This window comes from Magnolia sinica, chromosome 15, assembly GCF_029962835.1.
Source record: "Magnolia sinica isolate HGM2019 chromosome 15, MsV1, whole genome shotgun sequence".
NCBI classification, from domain to species: Eukaryota; Viridiplantae; Streptophyta; class Magnoliopsida; order Magnoliales; family Magnoliaceae; genus Magnolia; species Magnolia sinica.
The window spans coordinates 42,442,606-42,467,425 of record NC_080587.1 but is presented as its reverse complement, the minus strand read 5'-3'; the positions used below and the strand labels follow the sequence as shown (position 1 = coordinate 42,467,425).

At 41.4% G+C, this 24,820-nt stretch overlaps 1 long non-coding RNA gene and 1 other non-coding gene across 2 annotated transcripts; one reads left to right on the top strand and one right to left on the bottom strand.

The window, feature by feature from the left end:
* Positions 1 to 3,339: 3,339 nt before the first annotated feature.
* Positions 3,340 to 5,684, bottom strand: LOC131227250 (uncharacterized). Its single transcript, XR_009162134.1, has 3 exons — positions 5,269 to 5,684; positions 3,775 to 5,054; positions 3,340 to 3,656 (listed from the first exon to the last, which is right to left on the bottom strand). It is a non-coding gene; the product is annotated as an uncharacterized LOC131227250 (long non-coding RNA).
* Positions 5,685 to 6,101: 417 nt separating this feature from the next.
* Positions 6,102 to 6,208, top strand: LOC131228380 (small nucleolar RNA R71). The gene has a single exon (XR_009162884.1). It is a non-coding gene; the product is annotated as a small nucleolar RNA R71 (small nucleolar RNA).
* Positions 6,209 to 24,820: the final 18,612 nt, after the last annotated feature.

Below are 24,820 nucleotides of genomic sequence, written 5' to 3'. Positions count from 1 at the left end.
TGTGATGCAGGGAGTATTCACGAGCCTGGACTGGGAAAGGGTACTAAAAGCATGGATTTAATGGTCTGAAAGTACCAGAGCATGGGACGGATCCTAGGAGACCAAGATCGATAGATTTGCACTCCAGGGATCCAAGAAAATCGAGAAATTGAAGCTCAAGTGGGGTGAAAAGTGTCCAGAATGCAAGATCATAGGGTTCTCACCATCTGATCAGTTCAAAACTCCATACGTGGCCTAAAGACCATAAATGAACTGTACACGTCAAATTTCATCCGTTCAATCGCTGTGGAAGTGGCCCAATGGACATTTCAGCCCACAATTTACTAATCTGGGGCCCACCTGATCTCTGGATGCGCCTCATCTTCGGTCTCGACGCCTTAAATCATGTGAAGAACCAGATGGACGAAGGAGATTTTGTACGTACACCATAATGGACCTCATGTGCATTGCATGTATACAGTTTGCAAGTGCACCAGCCGTGCACCCGTGCACACAAAGTCGGTCAGCAGGCGCTGACCGACGAAATCCGAATTTTTCAAAAAAACGGAACAGCGTTAACGCTGATCATCCGTCGGATCTGCTTGTGGGCCCCACACATCATGCATTGCATCAATCGGGACCGTCCATTGTATGCGTAGGTGGGGTATTTACCTCACCAAGGTGGCCTTTTGAGACCATGTAAAATATTGCAGAATCCTAACCGTTAAAGGCATGATGAACGGCGGAGTAGAAGGTATTGTGGGCCACATAGAATTTGGTCCAAAAGTAGTGCTTCCCACCTGGTTTTTCGAGTAGAACGCAGTGGACGGCGTGGATTTCTCAAAACACAAGCGATGTGGGCCCCACCATCGGTACAGTGTAAGTACATTACGCACCCTGTTTTCGCGTCCGGGAAATCCGAAATTTTCGGCCGATTGTGGGCCACTGCCTGTGATCGGATTGGTAATCCAAACCGTCTAGATGATGACCAAGCCAGGAATGACCCTAGCCAAGAAGTCAGTTTTGAGTTTACTGGACGGCAAGCCTCCCAAACTGAGGCCAAACCAACGCCTTTTGCGTTGCTGCGGCAGCTCTGTCTGCGTAAATGAATTTGTTTCCGTCTCGAATACAACACCTCGCTCCTCCGTCCCTAGCAAGGGATAAAAGGAAAAGAGAGAGAGAAGAGGGAGGCATTCTTGGAGGCGGAACGTGAGGGCTGCACGTTGAAAAGAAGGGCTGCACGTCAGGGAAAGGAAAAGAGAAGAAGGGCTGCAAGTCAGGGAGTTTTTGCTGCTGCTGCTCGGTTTTGGTTTTGTGCTCGGTTTAAGGAAGAGAAACAGAGAGGAAAAAGAGGAGAGTGCAGGAGAAGACAGGGAACGTGGAAAGCAAAAGAGGCTTTGAAGCAGCAGGTGGGTTTTTCTGCTGGATCATGGAACTTGCAGCGTTTTGAGGAGAGCACTGGAGCAGTTGTAGCAGCTGCACGTCAGGAAGGGAGTTGCGTTGCTGCTGCTGCACGTGAGGGAGGAAAAACGGTCTGGTGGGTGAGGCTGGGTCTGTTCTTCTCTTTCCTTCTTGTTCTTTTCTATTTTCTTTTCTGTTTATTTACTTTGTCTACGGGGTCCTAGCATGATCATGCTAGGCTAATCCTCTTAGCTAGGGCTAAGAGGTGAAGCCTGTAGCGAGATGGGAGAGTCTAATTCCATGCACTTTAAATTTCTGAACTGAGTTTAAGTTGATTATTCAAGGAATAGTTTTCTTAGTCTTTAATGGTCTGTTGTGACTGAAATTACAATGGGTTTGCAATGGCTTTAATTATTTCTTCCCCTTTTTATGTTTATGAAGTCAGGAAGCCCTGTTGTTCATCATTGTTCCATGGGCATGGTAGGATGACAGTACCCTTCCTGATCTTCATACGTTGTTGGTTGGTTGGTAATTAGTTTAATTCTGTTGTTTACTTTGTCTCCTGGGCATGGTTTGATGATGGAATCCATTCTAATTCATATACCTTTCATCTCTTGAAAATCAGATCAAGTAAGTTCAGTTTGAATTCCATAATCCTTGATGCAGGCATAAGATCTCCCTGATCTCTACAAGTGGATCCTCTGAATCCCTAGTTTCTTTCCTCTGACTTACTTAAAGTTTTAGATAATTATTCCACAATTATTTCCTAAATTCTATTTGGTTTAGATCACATCTTAGTCTAGTTCTATTTCTACCTAGTTTAAGGAAACGTACAGGTATCAGTCCCTGTGGATTCGACCTCGATCTTACCGAGTTTATTACTACATCACAACCCTACACTTGGGGAGTGAACACATGATTGAATAAGTTGCTACTGGGTTAAAAATATGCCTCATCATCAATTCACAGCAAGAGAAATGGAAGTTATGTAGTTCGTGGTCACCATCATACATGTGCTACTGTGTGAATGGACAGTAGCCCAAAAACTATGTTGCTTGAAACTTTTTTTCCATTCAAAGATGAACAAATTATAGGCAATAGCCAAAAGAAAAAGATAGAAAAACAGAAACCAATAAACAGAAAAATGCGAACATCAAGGCTTCAAACCCAACCCATAGAAGATGAAGGAGCCCACTCCTTCATGGATTGAAGCACTCCCCCCAACTGAACCCTTTTATCTTTAAAAGAGTGCAAGTTTCTCTAAGACCAGATAGCCCACTGGGCAGGCAAAAGAAACAGTCTCCATCTCTTTTATGCTAATTGAAACTATCCAAACAATATGCTCATTATGAGTTTTCTAGTTGAATGTAAACCACTTCACTTCTCTTTTCTTGGTTTCTCTCTTTTTATCTCGACTTTGTTTTAATGATTTGTTTGCAGGCCATTGAATGGATGGCCATTGCAGTCCATTTGACTTCATTTTTGGGCTATGGTCCACTGAATAAGTTATCCAAATCACCCTTGTTTGATGACTAAATATTACAAGAACCTACCTACTCTATTTCTTTCAAAAGTAGCAATTTCCACTGCAGTTCTTATATCAATTATATCACTCTTCACACCCATCAAGATGAGAGAAGAAACAATGTACATTCCATGAATGAAGAACAATCTCATTTCTCCAAGATAAGAGATCTTTCATTTGTAATACATGTTTTGTAATGGGTAATTAGAAAAACGAGAAAACCCAAATATAGTCCAATTCATTTTTCAGATGTGATGAAAAACAAAAATACCCATAAGCAAGGTTTTCAATATATATAAATATATAAATATATAAATATATATATATATATATATATATATATATAACACCAATATGCATAGAAAAATGAAGAAACTATCCAAAATTCCACATTACCAGGCCCCTGAAGACCAGATAGCTGCACTAGTGCCAATAGTAAAATATAAGAAGAGAATGCAAAGGAATTAAAGGAACTAAACACTACTGGGACCAGTAAAGATTCCAATAATGTCTAGAAAGGATAAAAAGATGAGAAAAGAGAACTAGATTTAGCATGCAATCATAATTGAGTTTCAGTTTTATCATGGGACCAGTTATGCCATATTTTAAGCAACAAAACAGAATGTAGAAGTAGCAGTATAATAATCAGTGATCAAGTGAAATAGACCATTGATAAAATCTGCTTTAGAACATGAGATACCACTACATCCACAGGTTGGATGTCAGCAACAGTGGCCCTAGGCTCCCCATGCTGCAAAAGGAAATACATGTCATTACACTAGCCAATCAGCAGGATGATGTCAACCAATTGGAATGATCTAACACAAAGCAAAGCCTGTAGTGTGAGAAATATTTTCAAGTCAAAGAACCAATTTATGAAAGCCATAGTGGTGCATGTTGATGCATAAATTCTGAAGTCCTATTCTCAAGTAGCCATCGCAGGGTCCCAAGAAATTATATTCTAGTGGTTGAGATACATATAAAGATCGATAATCATTGGAAGATCTTCATTCAGGTTGCTTGATCATTAAAGGTACCTGAAATGGATTAAACTGTAATTAAGATAGCAAGAAAATGAGATTATTTAACAACTTACGATTCCAAGACCTAGCTCCATTATTCTTGAGCCTAAACGATCTGATGCGACCTGGCCTAGAAGTGTACAAACAGAGAGGGCGACACCCATCGTTCCCACCATTTCAGATGCATACTTTGCTTCTGCAGTAACATCAGAAAGAGAAAGACCAGCAGCAGCTGCTGCCCCTGCTACTTTCCATTCACAAAGTAAACATTTACTACACTAAGTTGAAAATGAAAGGAACATAGAGGTAAGTTCATTTTAATCATTCCTAGAATCATTGCCTGTCCCAACCACTTAAAAACAGTTGCTGCAAATAGGTATTAAGCAATTCCAACGAATCATAGATGCCAGGCAAATGTCATCAGAAAGGAAAACACCAAAAATCATTGAACTCAATTAGTTTCTTTCATGATAGACATGTTCACTAACATCTTGACCGTTGAAAATAAGGCAGACGTGATATTGGACAGGAATTTAGGAAGACAAGACCCCTCTTTGAATCACAAAAGGGGAAAGTTTCCTCAACACCTTCCATTGAGGAAAAACATGGCTACACACAGTACTCAAACGATGAGGAAATATCGTCAAACTAACATAGAAGCATCTCAGAACACTAAAAAAAAAAAAGTTTTTTAATCAGTACACAATACAAGGGCGTTGAGCTTGCATATTTTGAAGCTTCACTCAAACTCAACCCAGGAATTCCGTAGTTTCAACAATGTGGTTCTGGTTCATGAACAAACAATCTATACCATTCAGTTCCATTGAAATTTTTAAGAAAGATTTTATACAAAAAATTTGAGAACTTTATTGACTAAAGGATATACAGCCACCATAATGTATAGAATCATAGCAACACCATACTATGAGGCTTAGACAAGGAAAGAAACATTACTAAGACCCTGAAGACCAGATAACAACATAGTAGAGCTCTTCCCCTGTGCTACTATAAGCCCATTTGTCAGTAGAAGAGACTGTCTAACGATCTCATTTCTGATGAGTCACCTTCATATTCTTTCTTCCCAACAATCATTGTACTGCCTCCACAATTTATGAATAAGGAATAATCTGTAAATATTATAGCACCAAATTCCTTCAATATTAAAGCCCCCAATATCCTCAAATCCCTAAAATCCCCAAATCCCCAATTTCCAAAATCCACAACTCCCCAATTCCTAAGATTCACAAACCCTCAAATCCTCCATGGGTGAAAGAGAAATGAAAAAACACAGAGAGAGAGAGAGAGAGAGGGGAGGAGGTAGGGACGGGCATTCTTACGTACTAAGGATTCTGAGAGAGGGATTGGAGTTGCTAGTTAAGCTTCTGCAGATTGTTGTTAGCATTCGATTCTTTCTTCACCGCATGGAGAAAGCACCTCCTCCTGTCCAGACTACTATTAGCATGAGATGGAGAGAGAGAGAGAGGGAGAGAGGGAGGGAGGGAGAGGAATAGAGAAAGCTTACAGGCCGCGAGAATGAAAAAAATAAAAATAAAAAATTCGCGGGCTCCTTTTGGGTGCGGATTGGGGATTACACTCATCGGACGGAACTAGGTACGGGCGTTCCAACCGTTGGTTCTGTGGGCCCACAGTGATGTATGTGGTTTATCCACGCTGTCCATTAATTTTTAAAGTTCATTTTAGGACATGATCTCAAGATTTATGAAGATCGAAGGCCCAGTTGGACCACACCACTCCCAAGAAAGATTTAATGGTAGGCGTTTAATCTCCAATGTTTCTTACCATGTGGTTCACTTGAGCCTTGATCGGCCTCCTTTTTTGGATGCATTTATTAAAATGAGCTTTCAAAATGGATGAACGTTTAGATAAAAATATATACATTGCAGTGGGCCCATGGAGCCCCTTACGCTCTAGCCAAGACTAGATGGGGTTAGGAGCTTTAGCTACAGATTTAAGCCGTATTAACTTTACTATGGTTTCTATCTGTAGCTAAAAGTCATTATAATCCGTAGCCTTTGCTCATTTTTTTGGTAGTGTAGTCCCACACATCATCGACATCTTTATTCTTGAATTCCCCATTACACATCATCTCAACAAATTGGTGCATGGAAAATGCTAGTGCGTCATAGAAGAAATTTGTTATATGTCACGTTTCGAAACCATGTTGTGGGCATGAACTGACAAGATCCTTTAACCGCTCCCAACATTGGAAGAATGTCTCATCTTCCTTTTGGGCGAAGTTCATGATTGACTTCCTGATGGTGTTCGTCTTATGGTATGGGAAGAATTTCTTTATGAACTCCCTTGTCAAGTCGTTCCATCTGCCAATGAATCATGGACGTAGTGAGTGCAACCACGTCATAGCTTTTTCTTTTAAGGAGAAGGGAAAAAGTTTCAACCTGATTGTGTCCTCTGACACGTTGGGAGAGTGTAAAGTGGTTATTATCTCATCAAACTCTTTCATGTGTTGATATGGACTTTCAGATTCAAGTCCATGGAACTTCAGAAGGAGTTGGATCACCCCTGTCTTAATATCCATATTTCCTATATTTTATGGAAAAAACATACAAGAAGGTGTGCTCACCCCCGCCGGTTGTAAATAATCTCATAGTGTACGAGGCGAGGGTGCATTATGCACCTTGTTTTCATACTGAATTTCCTCAATTAGATGTTGAGGTTGATTTGCAGCCATAACTTCTACTGACTCAGAGATCTCAAGTGATGTCTAATCTAGTGATGAATAGGCAACCCTTCAACCAATCCTCTTTCACTTAAGAAACGTCGAGTGTTGTCACGAACCCACTTGGACATAAAACACTCTCAGCCCAAAAGCAACTAAAAACTAAACTTAAGAAAGAAAACTAAGGAAACTAAAACAAATAAGATATCTAAAAAATAAATAAGAGAAAGAATTAGAAAGAGGTTACCGGATTGGAGATTGCTATATTAGAATCCTACAAAATGGAAAACCAAGTTAGATTCTAAAGACAAGTTCAGAAAAAATCCTAACCTAGAAATAAAATAGAAAGTTAATCCTAATCTTAACCTAATTCTAATACTAACTAATATTCAGAAAAATGCAATCGTAGTCCCTGGCAGCAATGCCAAAAACTTGTTCACAACCCCTAATGTAGGGTCACGATGTAGTAATAATCTCGGTGAGACCGAGGTCAAATCCACAGGGATTAATCTTGTTCGTTTATGAAAATAACTAGAACTAAAACTAGAAGAAGATCTAAATCTAAATCTAAAATAATAGAGAGAGTAATCATGAATAATGTTATGGAAACTTGTGAATTTAAAGGTGGGAACTAGGGTGCCAAGGATCCACTTGTAGCTATCAAGATGCTACCTTACTTAATTCAAGAAGTACAATTGGAATCAGAGTCCTATCTTATTTAATTAGAAGAGATGATCAAATCTCTTAACTTTTCATTGAACTAGCCTCAATGGAGCAAGATTGTGAAAATTTGGAAGGGATTCCATCACCCTACCATGCCCAAGAGACGATGGTGAACAATAGGATTTACCAATCCCACAATCTCAAATAGGAAAAGAAGAAATTCAAAGCTATCGCAGTGTCTATTGTAATTTGAGTCACAACAAACTATAGAAAACTGAAAAAATTCCTTAAAATCAACTAGAAATTAATGAAGTTCAATATAAACAAGAATCAAAGAAAGATAAACATCTTAATCACGCTATAAGCTTCACCTCTTAGCCCTAGCTAAGAGGTTTAGTTAACCATGGACATGATTAAACCAAAATCTCTTAAATAAAACATGAAAACAACTAATGAATAAGAAGAAAAACTCTTTGCGGCGGCTCCTTTGCCCTTTTGTTCCACTCCTTAAACCCTAGAAGATCCCTAAGAATGTCCCAGGGATTCCTATTTATAGTTGTGAAGTCCCATCTTATGCATCGCTTTATAATTTCCAAAAACTGGCTTGAATTTACGTACTCCGCATAATCCTCGCGTTACGCTTCGGTTAGACCGAAGTCATGTCTTGAATTTAGGAGTAGAGCATTTAGGTCAGACCGAGTCCAACCAAAATCTCCAACTGAAGTTAGCTTCAGTCGGACTGAATTAAGCCTGAAAATCCTGATTTCTTGTTGGACAGTTTTTTACGATTTCGGTCGGACCAAAGTTGGCTCAAGTAGGACCGAATTAAAGTCTGAAAATCACGATTCTTAATAGACTATTTTGTGCACTTTTGGTCGGACTGAAGTTGGCTCAAGTTGGATAGAGCTGTCTATTTTTTCTTCTATTTGACTTGTGTTTTTTTCTAGTCTTTTCTTCATCCTTTGCACTTGGTTTTCTTAGATCTTGAGGTCTTGAAATCTTCAATCTTGGTCTCCTAAAATCCACTCCTTGCTTTGGTGATTCTTGAACTTCAAATCCATGCTTATAACATTCTTTTCAATCCAAGCTCTCAAATTCACCTTGCAACACAAACATGTAAAAAATATACCATTAAGCATTATCATGTTCATAAAATCAAGATATAAACGGGGGAAAATATGAAATGTTTGACACTTAACAATAAGTCTTTTGGACTATCAATCGATAAGTCTATGCAATTGTCTTTACAAAATCTTGTCAAAAGTAATTGTGAATAAATTATCATTGTTGCTTCCGAGGATTATCTCTCAAGAGTAGGGAGCTTTCATTCAAGGCTGTCAAATAGTAGAGAACATTGCCATAGCCCAAGAATACTTCAGAGAGGTAAACAAATAAGTCCATGTAAAACTGTAACTATCAAGTTTGACATGGAAAATGCTTATGATAGGGTCAAATGGAATTTTCTCGAGCAAGTCCTGTCTAAGTTCAACTTTAGTCAGACCTGGGTAAACCTGGCGAAGAAGTTATTGGCTAATTCTTGATTTTCTATTCTTATAAATGGGGAGGCGTGTGGTCAACAGATGAGTTCAGTCTTTCTAAAATTCAGCACTTTGCAAATCCAATTTTCTTCCTTCTTCACTTAGTTTTCTTGAATCTTGGGCCCTTGAAATCTTCAATCTTAGTCTCTAAAGATCTATTATTTGCCTTGATAATCTTCAAGCATCTATTTTCATTCTTTTAGCATCCTTTTTAATCCAAGCCCTTGAAATCACCTTGCAAAACAAACATGCATAAATATATCGATTAAGCACTATCATGTCTATAAAATCAAGATATCAACAAGGAAAAATATGCAATATTTGGCACTCAAAACACCCCTAACTAGCATTTTACTAGTCTCGAGCAAAATATGTGTGAAGCAATCTTCAATTCTTAATTTCTAAACCTCTTTTAGAAAATAATCTTTTGTGAAATCAAGTATGAATGAGTATGAATCAAAGTTGAGAGAGTGAAAATTTGAAAACCTAGATCTAAATCTCATGAGAAATCAATTAAATCAAGTCTTCCTACATCAACTAACTAAGAGAATAAGTTCACACATCAAGTTTCTAATGTGCTCGGTGAATCTCAACTCACTTTCTATAAACAATAATTATTGTTTCATAATGTTAGCTATGCTCATCACTTCAAGATAAATGGAATAACACAAGCATTGATTCCAAATTTGTCCCCTTTTTCTTCTTTTTCCAGCTTCTGATTTTATATCGACAACCCTTTTCACATTATTTTTAGATTTTTCCTTCTTTTTCGGTAAAATTCTCTTCAATGTATTGCCTTTTTATTGAGCTAACTATTTTTTACTAGCTCTTTTCATCTTTTAAGGTAGATCAAGATCTCCAACTTAGTTTTCAATACCTATCAGTGATATACAAACTAACAATCAGAAATTCTATTATTTTCCATAGAAGACAAGTCTAGTGTGAATTGTGATTTATATGAAAGTGATATTTAAACTTCCTCTTATCCAATCAATTGGATATAGTCTACTTAGTAGATCAAACTCCAACAATTCAAAATTCAACTCTCTATCATGTCATAATACTCAAAATATTCTTAATTACACAAACTATCACTTTCCAAACGAGTTTTTAACTTGACAAATTGAAAATTTTTAAAAATCTTTATTTGAAAAACTAAGAAAATACCAATTAGTTTACTTAATCCCACATCTCCCAACCTAAATTCTACATTGTCCTTAATGTAAGAGATGTGAAAATTCAATGCACATGAGACAATAAAAATAAAAGGGAGGTGACGGAAAGGTAGTACCTGAAGAATTGAAACTTGTTCTAAAGCTCTCAACATGTACATGGGTTAGCACGAAAACTAAAAAAACTATACAAAATAATCTAATCCTAAGAAAGTAATAAACCTAACTATACCTGCATCAAACTAAGAGGTCAATCCCGATACACAGGATCAGTCAGAGGGGTGGACGTATCCTCTGAAACAAATTTCTCAATAAATGGCTTTAACCATTGTCCATTCACTTTGTAATTGTTGTCATTCATTGGATTCTCAATCTCAACAGCTCCATGAGGATATACCAATTTCACAATAAAGGGGTCGGTCCAATGAGAGTGAAGCTGACCCAAAAATAGATTTAATTAGGAATTATACAAAAGGACTTTTTAACTAATTGTGAACGATTTTCAAAGGATGCTCCAATCATGGAACACCTTCATCCTATCATTGTAAATTCTCAAATTCTCATATGCATCATTTTGGATTTATTCGAGTTCATTCATCTAAAGTTGGTGCAGCGAGCGGACGTTGTCTAAGTTGAAGTTCATATTTTTAATTGCCCAGTAGGTCTTATGTTCCAGCTTCACAGGAAGGTGGCAAGCCATCTGATATATAAGTCTAGAGGGAGACATTCCAATGGGGGTCTTAAAAGCTATACAGTAAGCCCATAAAGCATTAATTAATTGGATTGACCAATCCTTTTGATCAGGATTAACCATTTTTTCTAGAATTTGTTTGATTTTCCTGTTGAAAATTTCAGCTTGATCACTTGTTTGCGGGTGATAGGGGGTTCTCCCCTTATGTGAAATGCCATATTTTTCATTAATTTTTTGAATGGCCTATTATAAAAATGTGACCCTCCATCACTTATAATGGCTCTAGGTGTACCGAACTGAGAAAGGATTTTTTTTTTTAAAGAATTGAATGACCATTTGATGATCATTATTTCGGCATGAGATAACCTCAACCCACTTAATGACATAGTCTATCGTGAGCAAAATATAATTATTCCTAAATGATGGGGGGAATGGTCCCATGAAATTGATGTCCCAGAAATCAAATGCTTCGATAATTAGAATGGGGTTCAGTGGCATCATATTTCTATTGAAAAAACCTTCCGATTTTTTACAACGCTCATAAGCTTTGCAAAACTCGTGAGTATCTTTGAACATAATGGGACAATAAAAGTTGTACTAGAGAATTTTGGTCGTGATCTTTTTAGCAGAAAAGTGACCTATAAGACCCCTATCTTAGCCTGTACTGTTTTGTAGGCTTCTATGGTCCTCCCGGTCAAATTTCGGTGACTCACGATCTGTAATTGGTAGTTGTGCATGACCTTGAGTCATATCTTGTATTTCAGAGTTGGGTCAACCCGAGACTTGTAATCTAGCGACCACGCCGTCGCTGCGGTTCCAATGTCGTGTCTCGCTCGCTGAGGCAATACCCGAGCCAAAAGATGTGGGCTCGTGTTCAGTTCAAGGCAAACGCTGCGCGTTGTAAAACCTAAGAGAAACATGTCAAATCAATCACCTCACATGTCAAGTACATGTCTCATCCCCATGCAACCCAAAGTCAACTCTCTCTCTCCACCCATCCCTTTTCAAGTACACCCATCACTCACCCCATCACTCACCCATCCCTCTCTCTCTTATAACCTCTCTCTCTCATTCTCCCAAGCAACCCCAAGCACCCAACGTCCATGGTTTTCTAAGGAGATAAGAAACTAGTGTGACCCACTCCCTACCACCCAATACCACCATCCAAAGATCATCTCAACCATTAAAAATCATTCCCTTGGAGCTCTAGAGGTTAGAGGTGGAAGAAGGAAGAGGAGATCAAAGGTGGGTGATCTTAGGTTTTCTATTGATGATTTTTATGATTTGAGGGCCCACATATGGTGGGACCCCTCTTGATGTATGCATTGTTCTAAGAGGGACCCATAGTGGCGGGGTCCCCCCACTACTCACGTCTCTCTATCTCCCTCTCTCTCTCTCTCTCTTTTTTACTTTTGTGGCCCACCTTGATGCTTGATCCATGCCGTACATGCCGTGGGACCCACCTGCGTGTAGATTTCATCCACACCTTTCGTCCATCTCATGAGACCCACATGAGGTATGTTTTATCCAAACCGTCCATTAGTGGTCCACGTGTAAGGCCACCCCAACGTATGTGGCTGATGAGCCACGTGTATGTGACCCCACCTGGATGAACGTATTTCATCCAACTATCCTACCTTGGGACATGTAGCAGTAGGCTACTGGAATGTATAAAGGGAAAAATAAATATTAGCTTTCATTTTAAAGGGGGCAGGTCACACTCACATGGACCCTACCTTAATGTATGTATCTGATCCACACCGTTCACCCTTTTTCCCAACTCATTTTAGTCGTTAAGCCGAAAAGTGAAGCCAATCTGAATATCTGGCGGGCTGCATCATAGAAAATAGTGATATTGATTATTAAAATCTGTTAGGGCCCACTTTAATGTTTCTACACACCAAAACATGCTTAATATTGGGCTCGTTTGGTCTGTCATGAGCCATAAAATCCAATGGATGGAGTGAATCCTCCTGATGCGGGCCCCACCTAGGAAAATCCTGAGAAAAACAAAAAAAATCATGTGCAGCAGGCGCTGTCACTGCTCATCCAAAGGATGCTGTAGCACCGTCCTATTGCTGCGTTAAGTGGAGAGGTGGGGACCGTCGGTCCCAGCCGCAGGCCCCACCATGATGTGTGTTGAACATCAAAACCGTGCATTTGATGGGGCCCCTTTAGATAGAGGGGCACCCAAAAAATTAGCCATACATGGGAAGTCAGGTGGTCCACATGGCAGGAAACAGTGGTGGATTGAACGTCTGCTGTAAGGCCCATATCCTAGACCGTACCATTTCGTATGCTTCCGCAGTCCTCCCGATCGAATTCTGGCGACCCGCAATCTGTTACGGTATTTGTGCGCGATCCTTAGTCGTGTCCCATATATCAGAGTCGGTGTAATCCGAAACTTGTACCCTAGCAACCACGCCGTCGCTGCAATTCCGATGCCACATCTCACGCGCCGAGGTGATAGTTAAGCCAGGAGATGTGAGCCCATGTTCAGTTTAAGAAAAATGCCACGCATTGCAAAACCCAAGAGAATCTCTATAGCATGTCACCTCAATCAATAAATCAATTCCATCAAGGGTCAAGTACATGTCAAGTACATATCACCTCATACCCATCCCTAAGCAACCCCATAAGTCAACAAACCCTTACACAACCCATACCCTTCTTACAAAAATTTTCTCAAAAGTCAACAAAGTTCTTACACACCCATCCCTCTCTCCCATCCATCACTCCATCCCATCTCCTCTCTCTCTCTCTCTCTCTCTTATTTCTCCCTTCTTTTCCAAACAACCCAAAAACACCAAAATACCACACGTTCAAGCTCTCCCAAATCTCCATGAGAGAATTTTGTGTGTGGCCCACTTCCTAACCCTCTCATCTCCCATCTCAACCTTTCATTCTTCATCATCTTTCGTTGGAATCGAAGCTAAGGAGTAAAGGAAGCCAAGGAAGCAAGAAGATCGAACGGTGGGTGCTTCATAGGCCTAGATTTTTTATGTTTTATGATGGGCCAAGTGAGGCCTACCGATTGATGGTATGGATCACACTTTGGACCCTAGATGTGGCCGATGGCCTACTTTGATTCTCATGATCATTCCATGATGGGGCCATTCTCCATGGACCCCATCATGATGTTTATTTTCTTTGCATGGGTAGGGTCATCTAGACCTTGCATTTCAGTGGAGAAAGGATCTCCATCGTTGATTTTGATTGGTGGGCCCACATGTATTGGGACCCACTTGATGAATGATTGAATGCATGGAACGGAGGGCCCATAGTGCCGGGGTCCCTCCGTCATAACGTGTCCCTCTCTCTCTCTCTCCTTCCTTTATTTTGTGGCACACCTAATGAGTATATGTGATGTCCAAACCGCCTATCAAATGGACCCCACAGCTGTCCAAGCTATGTGGGCCCTACTTAACAATGATGGGAAAACATAAATATCAATTGATCAAGTGGGCCACGTCCACGTGGGACCCACCAGCCATGGTCCCCACATGTGGGACCTGCCTTGATAAATATGTCCACATCCAGTGTCCCTGGACGCTGGATGTTGTGAGCATGGATAGACAGTGGGTGTACTAACAAACAACAAATAAAATAAAATGCTTGGTTTATGCTTTTTGGGTGGACTGCTCATGCAAGCCCCACCTTGATGTATGAATTCAATTTGCGTTGTCCATCCTATTTCCCAACTCATTTTAGGCATTGAGCTGAAAAATGAAGCTGATCTGACTATCTGGTGGGCCATAGTATAGAAAATAGTATTGTTACCATTGAAAGCCACTCCAATATTTCTATACACTGAAACATACTCAATATTGGGTTTGTTTGGCTTATCTTGAGCCATAGGAGCCATTGGGCGGGGTAGATCCTCACGATGTGGGCCCCACCTGGGAAAATCCATAAAAAAACTATATATTTTTAAAAATAATAATATATGCAACAGGACGCTGCTGCTACCAGAGGGCGCGTAGGTAGCGCCTGTTGTACTAGTGACGGACGGACAGGCAGGGACCCATGGTCCCAGCCGTGGGCCCCACCATGATGTGTGTTGATCATCAACACCGTGCATTTGTCGAGTCCCCTCTAACCAGTGGGCCACTCAAAAATCAATCTTATACACAACTCAGGTGGCCCACACAGCAGGAAACAGTGAGGATTGAATGTCTCCAATTACGACCCTTTTTGTGGTTATAGAAATTTTGGATCACTATGAAATTTGTTTTTCCTTTTCATCCAGGTTCGTGTGACCTTATCAACGTAGATGACATATAAACATTATGGTGGGCCCCACGTGGGACCCACTAATGATGTGTTTCAACCACACCGTCCCCACTACTGGGAGTGGGACGACTGGTGTACCTCACTCCAGCTATAGCTGCTGGAGTTGCGTCACCAAGTTCTATGGGTCCTACCTGTATCATCCACACCCTCCATCTATGGGACCCACCATAAGGCATGTGTTGCATCCAAGCCATCCAACCATTTTGAAAGCTCGTCTTAAGGCTTGAGACTAAAAATAAGATAGATCTATAGTTCAAGTGGACCCCACCTTGGTATATGTATGAGGCCCATCTTGATTTATTTGTGGCCATCCATTGATGGCCCACCTTGGTATATGTATGAAGCCCATCTTGATTTATTTGTGGTCGTCCATTAAGGCCCACCTTGGTATATGTATCAGGCCCATCTTGATTTATTTGTGGACGTCCATTGAGGCCCACTTTGGTATATATATAAGGCCCATGTTATGAGACCCATTAGATGTTTTTGAGGCCCATGGATCGAGGCCTAATGGGATGTACATAAGGCCCATTACAATGTGTGATTCTACCATGATCGATGTAATGATGTTTATGGCGGGCTATGCCTTGGGAGCAATGATGGTTTGACGTCCACATTGTAAGAGCAATGATGGTTAAATGTCGGCATTATAACTTCCCTTAGGCCTTATTAGGCCATTCTCATCATTCTCTTAATGGGTTAACCTAAATAAGTGAGCCACATTCGCCATATACGGATGGCGCAGTGCCATCGGATTTGATATAACCACAACCGAGGGCTGATCTTTATATTATGGTTGATCAATTGTTCATCTATGGACCCCGTCTTATCTATGTGCTAGTTGTTGATGCAAATTATCGGTGTCAATTATCGATGATGATCATTGGTGCCGATTGTCAAGGCCGAATCTAATTGTCGAGGCCGATCCTGATTATCGAGGTTGATTCTGATGGTTGAGGCCGATTCCGATTGTTGAGGCCGATTCCAATTGGTCGAGGTCGTTCTGATTGTCAAGGCTGATTGAATAGGCCGGTTATCGATACCGATTATGAGTATATGACCAAGGTGTAGGTTTCATGCCGCACTATCCAGCATGGGATGGTGGGCCTGCCATGATGTACATGTTTCATCCATGCTGTCCACATGGGACACAAGTGATGTATGTGCCTTATAGCCTGACCGTCTATGGGACGTGGACCCCACACAAAGTATGTTTTATCCACACCGTCCATGGGACGTGTGATCTACCTTGATGTGTGATTTCATCCACACCGTTCAGGGACAGGGGACCATCATGATATATGTTTTATTGTTGTTGTCCATTAGTTTTCAGGGCCCACTTACTCTATGTGCAAGGCCCACCTGTGATGTATATTTGAGGCCAATGTCATGTATTTATGACCCATGTGCTGAGGCTCATTGTGATGTATGTGCGACCCATGAGTGAGGCCCGATGTGATGTATTTATGACCCATGTGCTGAGGCCCATAGTGATGTGTAATAGGCCCGTGTCATGCGGCCCATTGCAATGCATATTAGGCCTATGTGATGAGTCCCAACTTAACGTATGTTAGGCTCGTGTGAGCAATCCATTGCAATGTATATTAGACCTATGTCATGTGGCCCATTGTGATATGTATTAGGCCTAAGTATGTGTCTCATTGTGATGTATTTGTGGCTTATTTGATAAGACCCATTCCGATGTATTTGTGGCCCATATGGCGAGACCCAATGTGGTGTATATGTGGCCCTTGAGTGAGGCCCAATGCGATGAAGGTATGGACCGATGTAATGTGTGATTTCACTATAATGTATGTAACGATATTTATGTGGGCCACTGCTTGGGAGCGATGTTGGTTAAATGACCACATTGATGGGCAATGATGGTTAGATGTCCACATTATGACCTTCCCTTGGGCCCACTATGAGGCCCATTCTCGTTATGAATAGGTTGTCTAGGCCTATCCTTGATATGAGGAAAGTACACCATTATCATAAAGCATGCTTAGTATAACTTCATGACCCATGCCCATGCGCATCACACTATCATCATATAGTATGCTAGTATAGCTTCACGACCCATACCCATGCGCATCATATGTATACCTAATATGAGGAATGATTAATCATAGTACATGTTATTGGACATATTATTATGGGACTCCTTGATAGGAGGAGTTGCCCATATGAGCACGTGGTACGTGCAGGTTTGATGCATGACTGGATGGTATGACTCATGCATCTCACATTTTGAGATGTATGCCCTAACGACATTAGGGTCATAGCCTCCATAGACATATCGTGGATGGCTAGATGGGACACCGAAAATCTGTTCTATATGGGGTGCTATAGATATCCCTGGGTGAAAGTCCCTAAACCCTCTTGGTTCCAGAGGTTGCTCCAACATCTAGACCGAGTGGATGCATGAGTGCATGAGGGCCGCATACTGTTAGGTCACGTCTCCCATTGTGTCATGGTCGATTGGAAGGGGGTACGGCCTTACCTACCTAAGAGGAGGGGCAATGTTAGGCTGAGTCTGACCAGCTCGAGGAATGGGTCAGCTATCGACGAGCCGGGCTCGATATTGGTAGGTGGATAATGAGGTCTCTTCCACTCACCTTGTTGCGCGCGATGGGGCGGCAATCTGGTTTGGAGTGTAATAGACCTTGGTGATTTTCTAGAGAGGAATCGTACTGATATGTGGACTTATTGAGTATGAGTTGCATATTCATTCATTCACTATCCACTTGGGCTGGTAGTGCGCAACTAATTTTTGTGTACCTTCGTAATGACAAGAATTTCGGTTGGGCGCACGACTAACCTGAGATCAAGAGTCTACTACATTGAGTCTGGCTATCCAAATTTAGGTATAGGATTGGTTTAGATTGATGTCCCTTGTGATGGACCCCATAGCCTGCGATACTACATACTATCATCCTGACTTCACACTCTAGCTTGGTCATTTCATTCGCATCACATTGCATCTTCAGCACATAGCATTTGGTTTACTGTGCTTCCATATTACATAACATAATTAAGGTTGGCAATATTCGTAGACTCAGTATCTGGTATTTGGCTCACTATGTCTCCCCATTGCATAGCTGATGTACATTGCTTCCTAAGTATATGATATAGGTTTATTATATTTTTACATCGCATAGCCTGGATGAGGCTGATGGTATTTATGGGCTTATCAGCATGTTTTTACATTACTCTGACATTGTATGATTTATTAACATACCCGTATTACTGAAAGCATTTATAGACTTGTCAGTATTTGCACTTACTCTGATTACTCTGATATTGAATACTTGACACTTATCTTGTGCATACACTTTCACCACCCGCTAAGCTTTCTATAAGCTTATGCATGATAGATGCATGCAGGTGGCGTTAGATTGCAGCAGCATTGAGCTTGGAGCATGCAGCTGTCTTCTTGAGCTTTGATTTTTTTAATATATGTATTTCCCTTTCAGCACTGTATTCAATTGTTTATATTAGTGGATATGTGATGATGATGTTTCCTTTGTGATTTGGGTAAACATGTGGTTATGCTTATTACGAGTTAAATGTACATTGGAAAATCCTCCTTGTAGGATCCCAAGATCGAAATCTGGCGTATGGACGCTGGGAGCCGAGAATGGGGTACTACGTAGGCTATCGGCACTGGATTCGGCAATCGAAAATTTTATGAGCCTGGTTTCCAAGTTTAGGGCGTGACATCTTCCATTGAAACCCTTTTTGGGTATAGAAGTTCTGGACCAAAATGATTTTTTTTTCTTTTAGGTCTTCGTGACCTTATGAACAGATTGAATGGAAAATAAATGTTACAGTGGGCCCAACGTGGTACCCACCTCTGTGAAGTGGATTGACTAGTGTACAACAGCTATATAGCTGCTGTATTGATGTCAGTAAGTTCTGTGGGTCTGTAGCCCACCTTATTGTATGATCCACGTGGTCTAGCAGGTGGGACCCACATGATTTATGTATTATATCCTCACCATCCAATCCAACAAAGGACGGTGGGACACCATCTGATATATGTGTTTTATTCCAGCCGTCCATCATCTAGATGGTGGTACACCACGTGATGTACGATGAGGCTCACCTTGGTATATGTGTTTTATCTCAGTCGTCCGTTATGTGGACTCCATGATGTATGTGTTGTATCCACCGTCCATCTGCATGGACTACATGTGATGTGTGAGTTTTATCTATACCATCCATTTTGCTAGGGACCCCATCTATATTTGTTGTTGTTTTGATATTAGCAAGTTTTGTGGTCAGACATGAGGTATGTATTATATCCCAACCATCTGTGTGGGACCCACTCCACAGGTGCGCATGTGTGGAGATGGGGCCCACTAGATGTATGCATTGTATATTTACACCATCCATTTTGGACGGTACCATGTGGGGCCTACCATTAATGCATGTATTGTATATCTTCGTCGTCCGTCCACCTGGTCGGTGCGACCCACCATAACGTATGTGTTTCATGCAGACTGTTCATCTGCAGGGCCCACCTACAGTGTGCAGGGCCCGCCAACAGCATCCAGGGCCCACTTGTTGCATGTGCAAGGCCCACTGGTGATGTATATTTGAGGCCCACCTGCGATGTATAATTGAGGCCCAAGTGATGAGTGTAAGGCCCATGTCATGCGGCCTAGGTGATGTATTTAAGGCCCATGTGATGGGGCTCGCCTTTTGATTATTTACGGCCCATGAATTGTGGCCCATCGTGATGTATTTGAGGCCATTTATAAGGCCCATAGTGATGTATATGTGGCACAGGTATGAGGCCCATTGTGATGTGTTTCCAGCCCATTTGACGAGGCCCATTATGGTGTATCTATGGCCCATTTGGCGATGCCCAATGTGTTGTATGTGTGGCCCACTTGATGTATATGCGGCCCAGCCATGAGGCCCAATGTGACGTATATGAGGACCATTGGTGCGTCCCATTGATGCGGTCCATAGTGATGTGTGTTAGGCCCATGTGAGCGGCCCATAGTGATGTGTGTTAGGCTCGTGTGAGCGGCCCATAGTGATGTGTATTAGGCCCAGGTGATGCAGCCCGACGTGTTGTATATGAGACCCATATGATGAGGCCTGATGTGATGTATTTACGACCCATTGTGATGTATTTTGGCCCATTTCGTAAGGCCCAATGAGATGTATTTCTGACCCATATGTCATGGTCCATTGTGATGTGTATTGGCCCATTGTTGTGGCCCATTGTGATATAATTCCTGCCCATATGGCGAGGCCCAATGTGTTGGATATGTAGCCCATGAGTGAGGCCCATCATGACATGTATTAGGCACTTGAGAGAGGCCCATGGTGATGGATATTGGGCCATTATTGAGGCCTTAGGCCCACTATATGTTTGGCTCTATGTGGGCCACTCCTTGGGAGTAATGCTGGTTAAATGTCCACATTAATGGACAATGATGGTTTAATGTCCTCATTATGACCTTCCTTTAGGCCCTTTGTGTAATGACCCGGGAAATTTCATGCCTTGACCCGAGTACTACCTCTATTTTTTTTCTTAGAAGCTATTTGGGGTAATTAGTGCTAAACTTGATTGCTTGTGAAATTTGCATCAATCACTTTAAATTCGATCTGCATGACTCAAAACTATGTTACTCTGAAATCTGAGATTCATCGCTGAATCCATTTGCTCTTGGGAATTTTTGGAAGTTCTGGATCGGACCTGGACCGCGCGTCGTAAGTCCGATAGCGATGATCTTAGGCTGTATTAGTCACCATGTTGGACTTGACCATCACCTCAAAAATCAAGTCCAAATGATGTTCGGGGTCGATTTGATTGAGTCTGGAGTGAAGAGTGTGAGAACGGTGGAAATTAAATAAGATTTTATGAAATCTGAATCGTGTCGCTTGCGCGATGATTTTAAGCAATCTGACCGTTGGATTCTGACCCAATTTCACCCTCTGATCAGGGAAGGTGGCCCAGACATGTCGTTATGCTTGTGGACCTGATCGAGTTTTGGTGACCGTTGAATTGAGTGTGGTCCGCCACAGCTGATCTGAAGATCTGGTAGGTACGAAAACTCAGCTTGACCAAGATCCATAGTCAATGAGCTTAAGTCCAACCTCTCGTGGAAAAAGGCCCACCAGAACTGCTCCGTTGGATCGAGAGAGGCCTATTTTGGTTATAACCTAAGTATACCTTGGCCTTAGGGTTATTTTTATCAATTTTAGGCCTATAAATAGACCTTAAAACCCTAGCTCTCTTTTCCATACGAATTTCCTAACCCTAACTAAGAAAGAGAGGGGAAAAGAGAGAGAAAGTGAGAGAGAAGTTGGTGAATCATCTTAGATTCTTTCTTGTTCTCCTTCATCCTTTAACCTTCACTTTAGAATCATTATTCCAGCGATTCTGAGTTCATCCTTGGGTAAGTTAACCTAACCCTAATTTGTTTTAGAGCTTAGATGAGCCTATGTGTTGTTGTAGCTCATTTCTATTCTTGCCTTAGGTTATCCTGTTGCCGTTGATGAAGACATATCGTCTGAAATCAGTTCGGTGTTCTATTTCTGGCTTAAGGTGCGGACTTTAAGTGTATAGGTTATGGTTTTCAAGGCTTTCAATGCCAGTGAATGGTTTATTCTTGCTATGGATGAGATTTCACATGTCAAATGCTATGTTTATGTTGCGTTCCTGATATGCATGTGATATATTGAGATTTGTGTATTCTATGTATATGTAGGAAGTACCGTATACGTATAAAATATGCACATGTGTTTGCCATGATTATTTATTGTGTATGTATGCTAGATGTATGTGTGACAACTCCTTGGCAAAAGGAATTGTCCAAATGCGTGTATTTCAACATACGTCATGTATGTTGAACTATTTACTCTAAGTGCTTGTAGAAATGTCTGAATGATCTGGAATGTAATATATCAACCTAGTATGGGCGTTGAGAAGCGATTCTCAACTCTCCTATTAGTGTGTATGATTTCCTTCATGCAAGTTACATTCTTTGTTGTTTAACTTCCAGCATTACTTGTGTGCAAATCCATGTTGAGTTGATATTCTTCAAGTGCTTACATACCACATGACTTGAGTTGTTATTCCATTACTATTCCAAATTGTTGTTATGAATATCTGTTGTAGTGGAATGTGTTTGGGACTATGAGTTAGTCCAGGAAATCGGTAATCGGCCTTGAGATTGTGGCTGAGATTGCTTTCACCACGTAGGACGTAATTAGACGAACCTGAGTCGTATTTAAGTTATTGGCACTGGTTTAGCCACGCGGAGTGCTTGCGTACTCTATGTCATTCAACCCAACGTGCGCTCGTGTTAGTCGAGTTCGTCAAGTAACCCGATTGTCCGATATATGTTCACCATGTATGGACGCTATTGTTTGAATCTAGGGTACCAACCATACCAGTGCAAATCCTGTAAACCATTGTACCTTGATCTGCTAAGACTCATGAGCCGGACATGGTGGTATGGGACATCGTGGTCATGCTGTCGGCCTACGCTAGGGTGACGAGCCTCCCCATAGTGACCAGTGAGCAACCAAACTCGTGAGCCGATTATGGTGGTATGGGACACTATATTCATGCTGTCGGCCTACATTGATTGGTGATGAGCCCTTTGTAGTGACTTCGAGCATGCCTGAATACCGCATTAAGGTGACGAGCCTTAGTGTAGTAATGAAGGTATGATAGGCGTGCATTGATTGGTGACGAGCCCTTTGCAACGACCTGAAAACATATGATCGTATGAGATTGTCTAGGACTGACGACCCTAGTATGGATCGCTGTTTGGATGGTGATATGACGAAGGTACCTTAGCTTCCCAATCCTGCTGTATGAAAAGGACTAATAATAACTTGGTAATCATGTTCATACACCGCATTTGCATGTGCTTTATAGATATGGGCACTTTGAGGCGATGTCATGAGTAACGTAAGATGAAGACGCTGAGGGTGTACGCGCGAGGGCACGAATCATTCTGCATACATCCTTGCATTAACAAGAGTACTTAGGATATGTTTGATTGTTCTGCTTTATCATTACTGCTTGATTGAATTGATAACATGTTAACCTGTGCTTTATTGTTCCACTGAGTTGATCACTCACTCCCACGTTCTGGGGCGATGTTTAAACACCCACCAGACTCTGTCTTAGTTACTGATGTTGCAGATATTGATGCGGCTCCTGAGGCAGAGCAAGAGTTTGATGATGATGAGGTTGCATTCTCTTTTATGCAGTTTTCAGACGGGTTCTAGTTAGCCTTGTTCTGATGCGCGGGATGCTGGGATTTCTTTTGGGATTAAATGATGTAACTTGATACTTGTAATTTTGATAGTAACACTTGTAACACGACCTGGTATGTGTATGTATTTCAGGGATTTGCACATGTACACTTATATTCCTTTAAGTCTTCCGCTTGCGTTCTTCACTTATCCCTGAATTATGTTTGCAGTTTGGCTTAATCTATTCCATGTTTTATGCACTCTTACAGACAACATACATCCATCATCAAATATGTTGCATAAGTGATGGTCTGAAACTCGGGAGCTGATTTATGCTCGACCCCCGAATTTCAGGGCATTACACTTTGTTAGGCCGATTCTGATTAGTAGGCCAATTCTGATTGTTGAGGTCGATTTTGATTGTCAAGGCCAATTCCGATTGTCGAGGTCAATCCCGATTGTCGAGGCCCATTATCGGTGCTAGTTGTCGACACCGATTATGAGTATGTGATATCATAGCATCATGTACATGCCCATACACATCATCTACATGTTTATTATGAGATGTGGTTCACCATTGCATATGTCATTGGGTAGGTTGTTGTGAGACTCCCTGATGGGTGGAGATTGTCTCATATAAGCCCATGGTATGTGCAGGATTGATGCATGACTAGATTGTATGACTCATGCATCTTGCATTGTGTGTTGTGATTACTGTACGCCCTAGCGACATCAGGGTCATAGCCTCCACAAGCATATCGTGGATGGCTAGATGTAATACCAAAAATGTTTGATTTGAGCATCTGGGCACTTTGGATGTCCGTGGGTAAAAGTCCCTAAATCTCCGTTGCTAGGAGACGCCCCAATGTCTAGACCGAGTGGATACATGAGTGCTTGAGTGCCAAATACCAGTAAGCCGTGTCTCCCACTGTGTCGTAGTCAGTTGGGAGGGGGTGTGGCCTTATCCGCCCGAGTGAGGGAGCTGTAAGCTAGGCTAAGTTTGACCAACTCCTAAATGGGTCCGCTATCGACGAGCTGGGTAGGCATTGGTATACTACTAGCAAGCAGGTAGTGATGTCTTTTTCACTCGCTGGGCTACGCGTCCGGCCGAGGCGGTAGCCAGCTTGGAGTGTACTAGACCCCGGTGATGATCCCAGAGATGTACAGTACTGATACATGGACTTATTGAGCAGTAGTTGCATACTCATTCATTCATTCATTTACTATCCACTCGGGCTAGTGGTGCGCAACTAATTATTGTGTACCTTCATAATGGAAAGGATTTTGGTTGGGGCGCACGATTAACCTAAGGTCAGGGGTTTACCATATTGAGTCTTGCTATCCAAATTTAGGTATGGGACTGGTTTGGATAGAAGTCCCTTATGATGGACCCCATAGCCTACGATACTACGTACTATCATCCCGACTTCACTCCAGCTCAGTCATTTCATTTGCACCGCATATTGCATTGCATTAGCAACATTTAATATTTTGAGATACTATGTTTCTGCATTTATATGGCTTAGATGAGGTTGATGGTATTCTTGGTTTGTTAGGATTTGCATATCGTATTACATACTCGACATTTGATATTTGGCTCATTTTA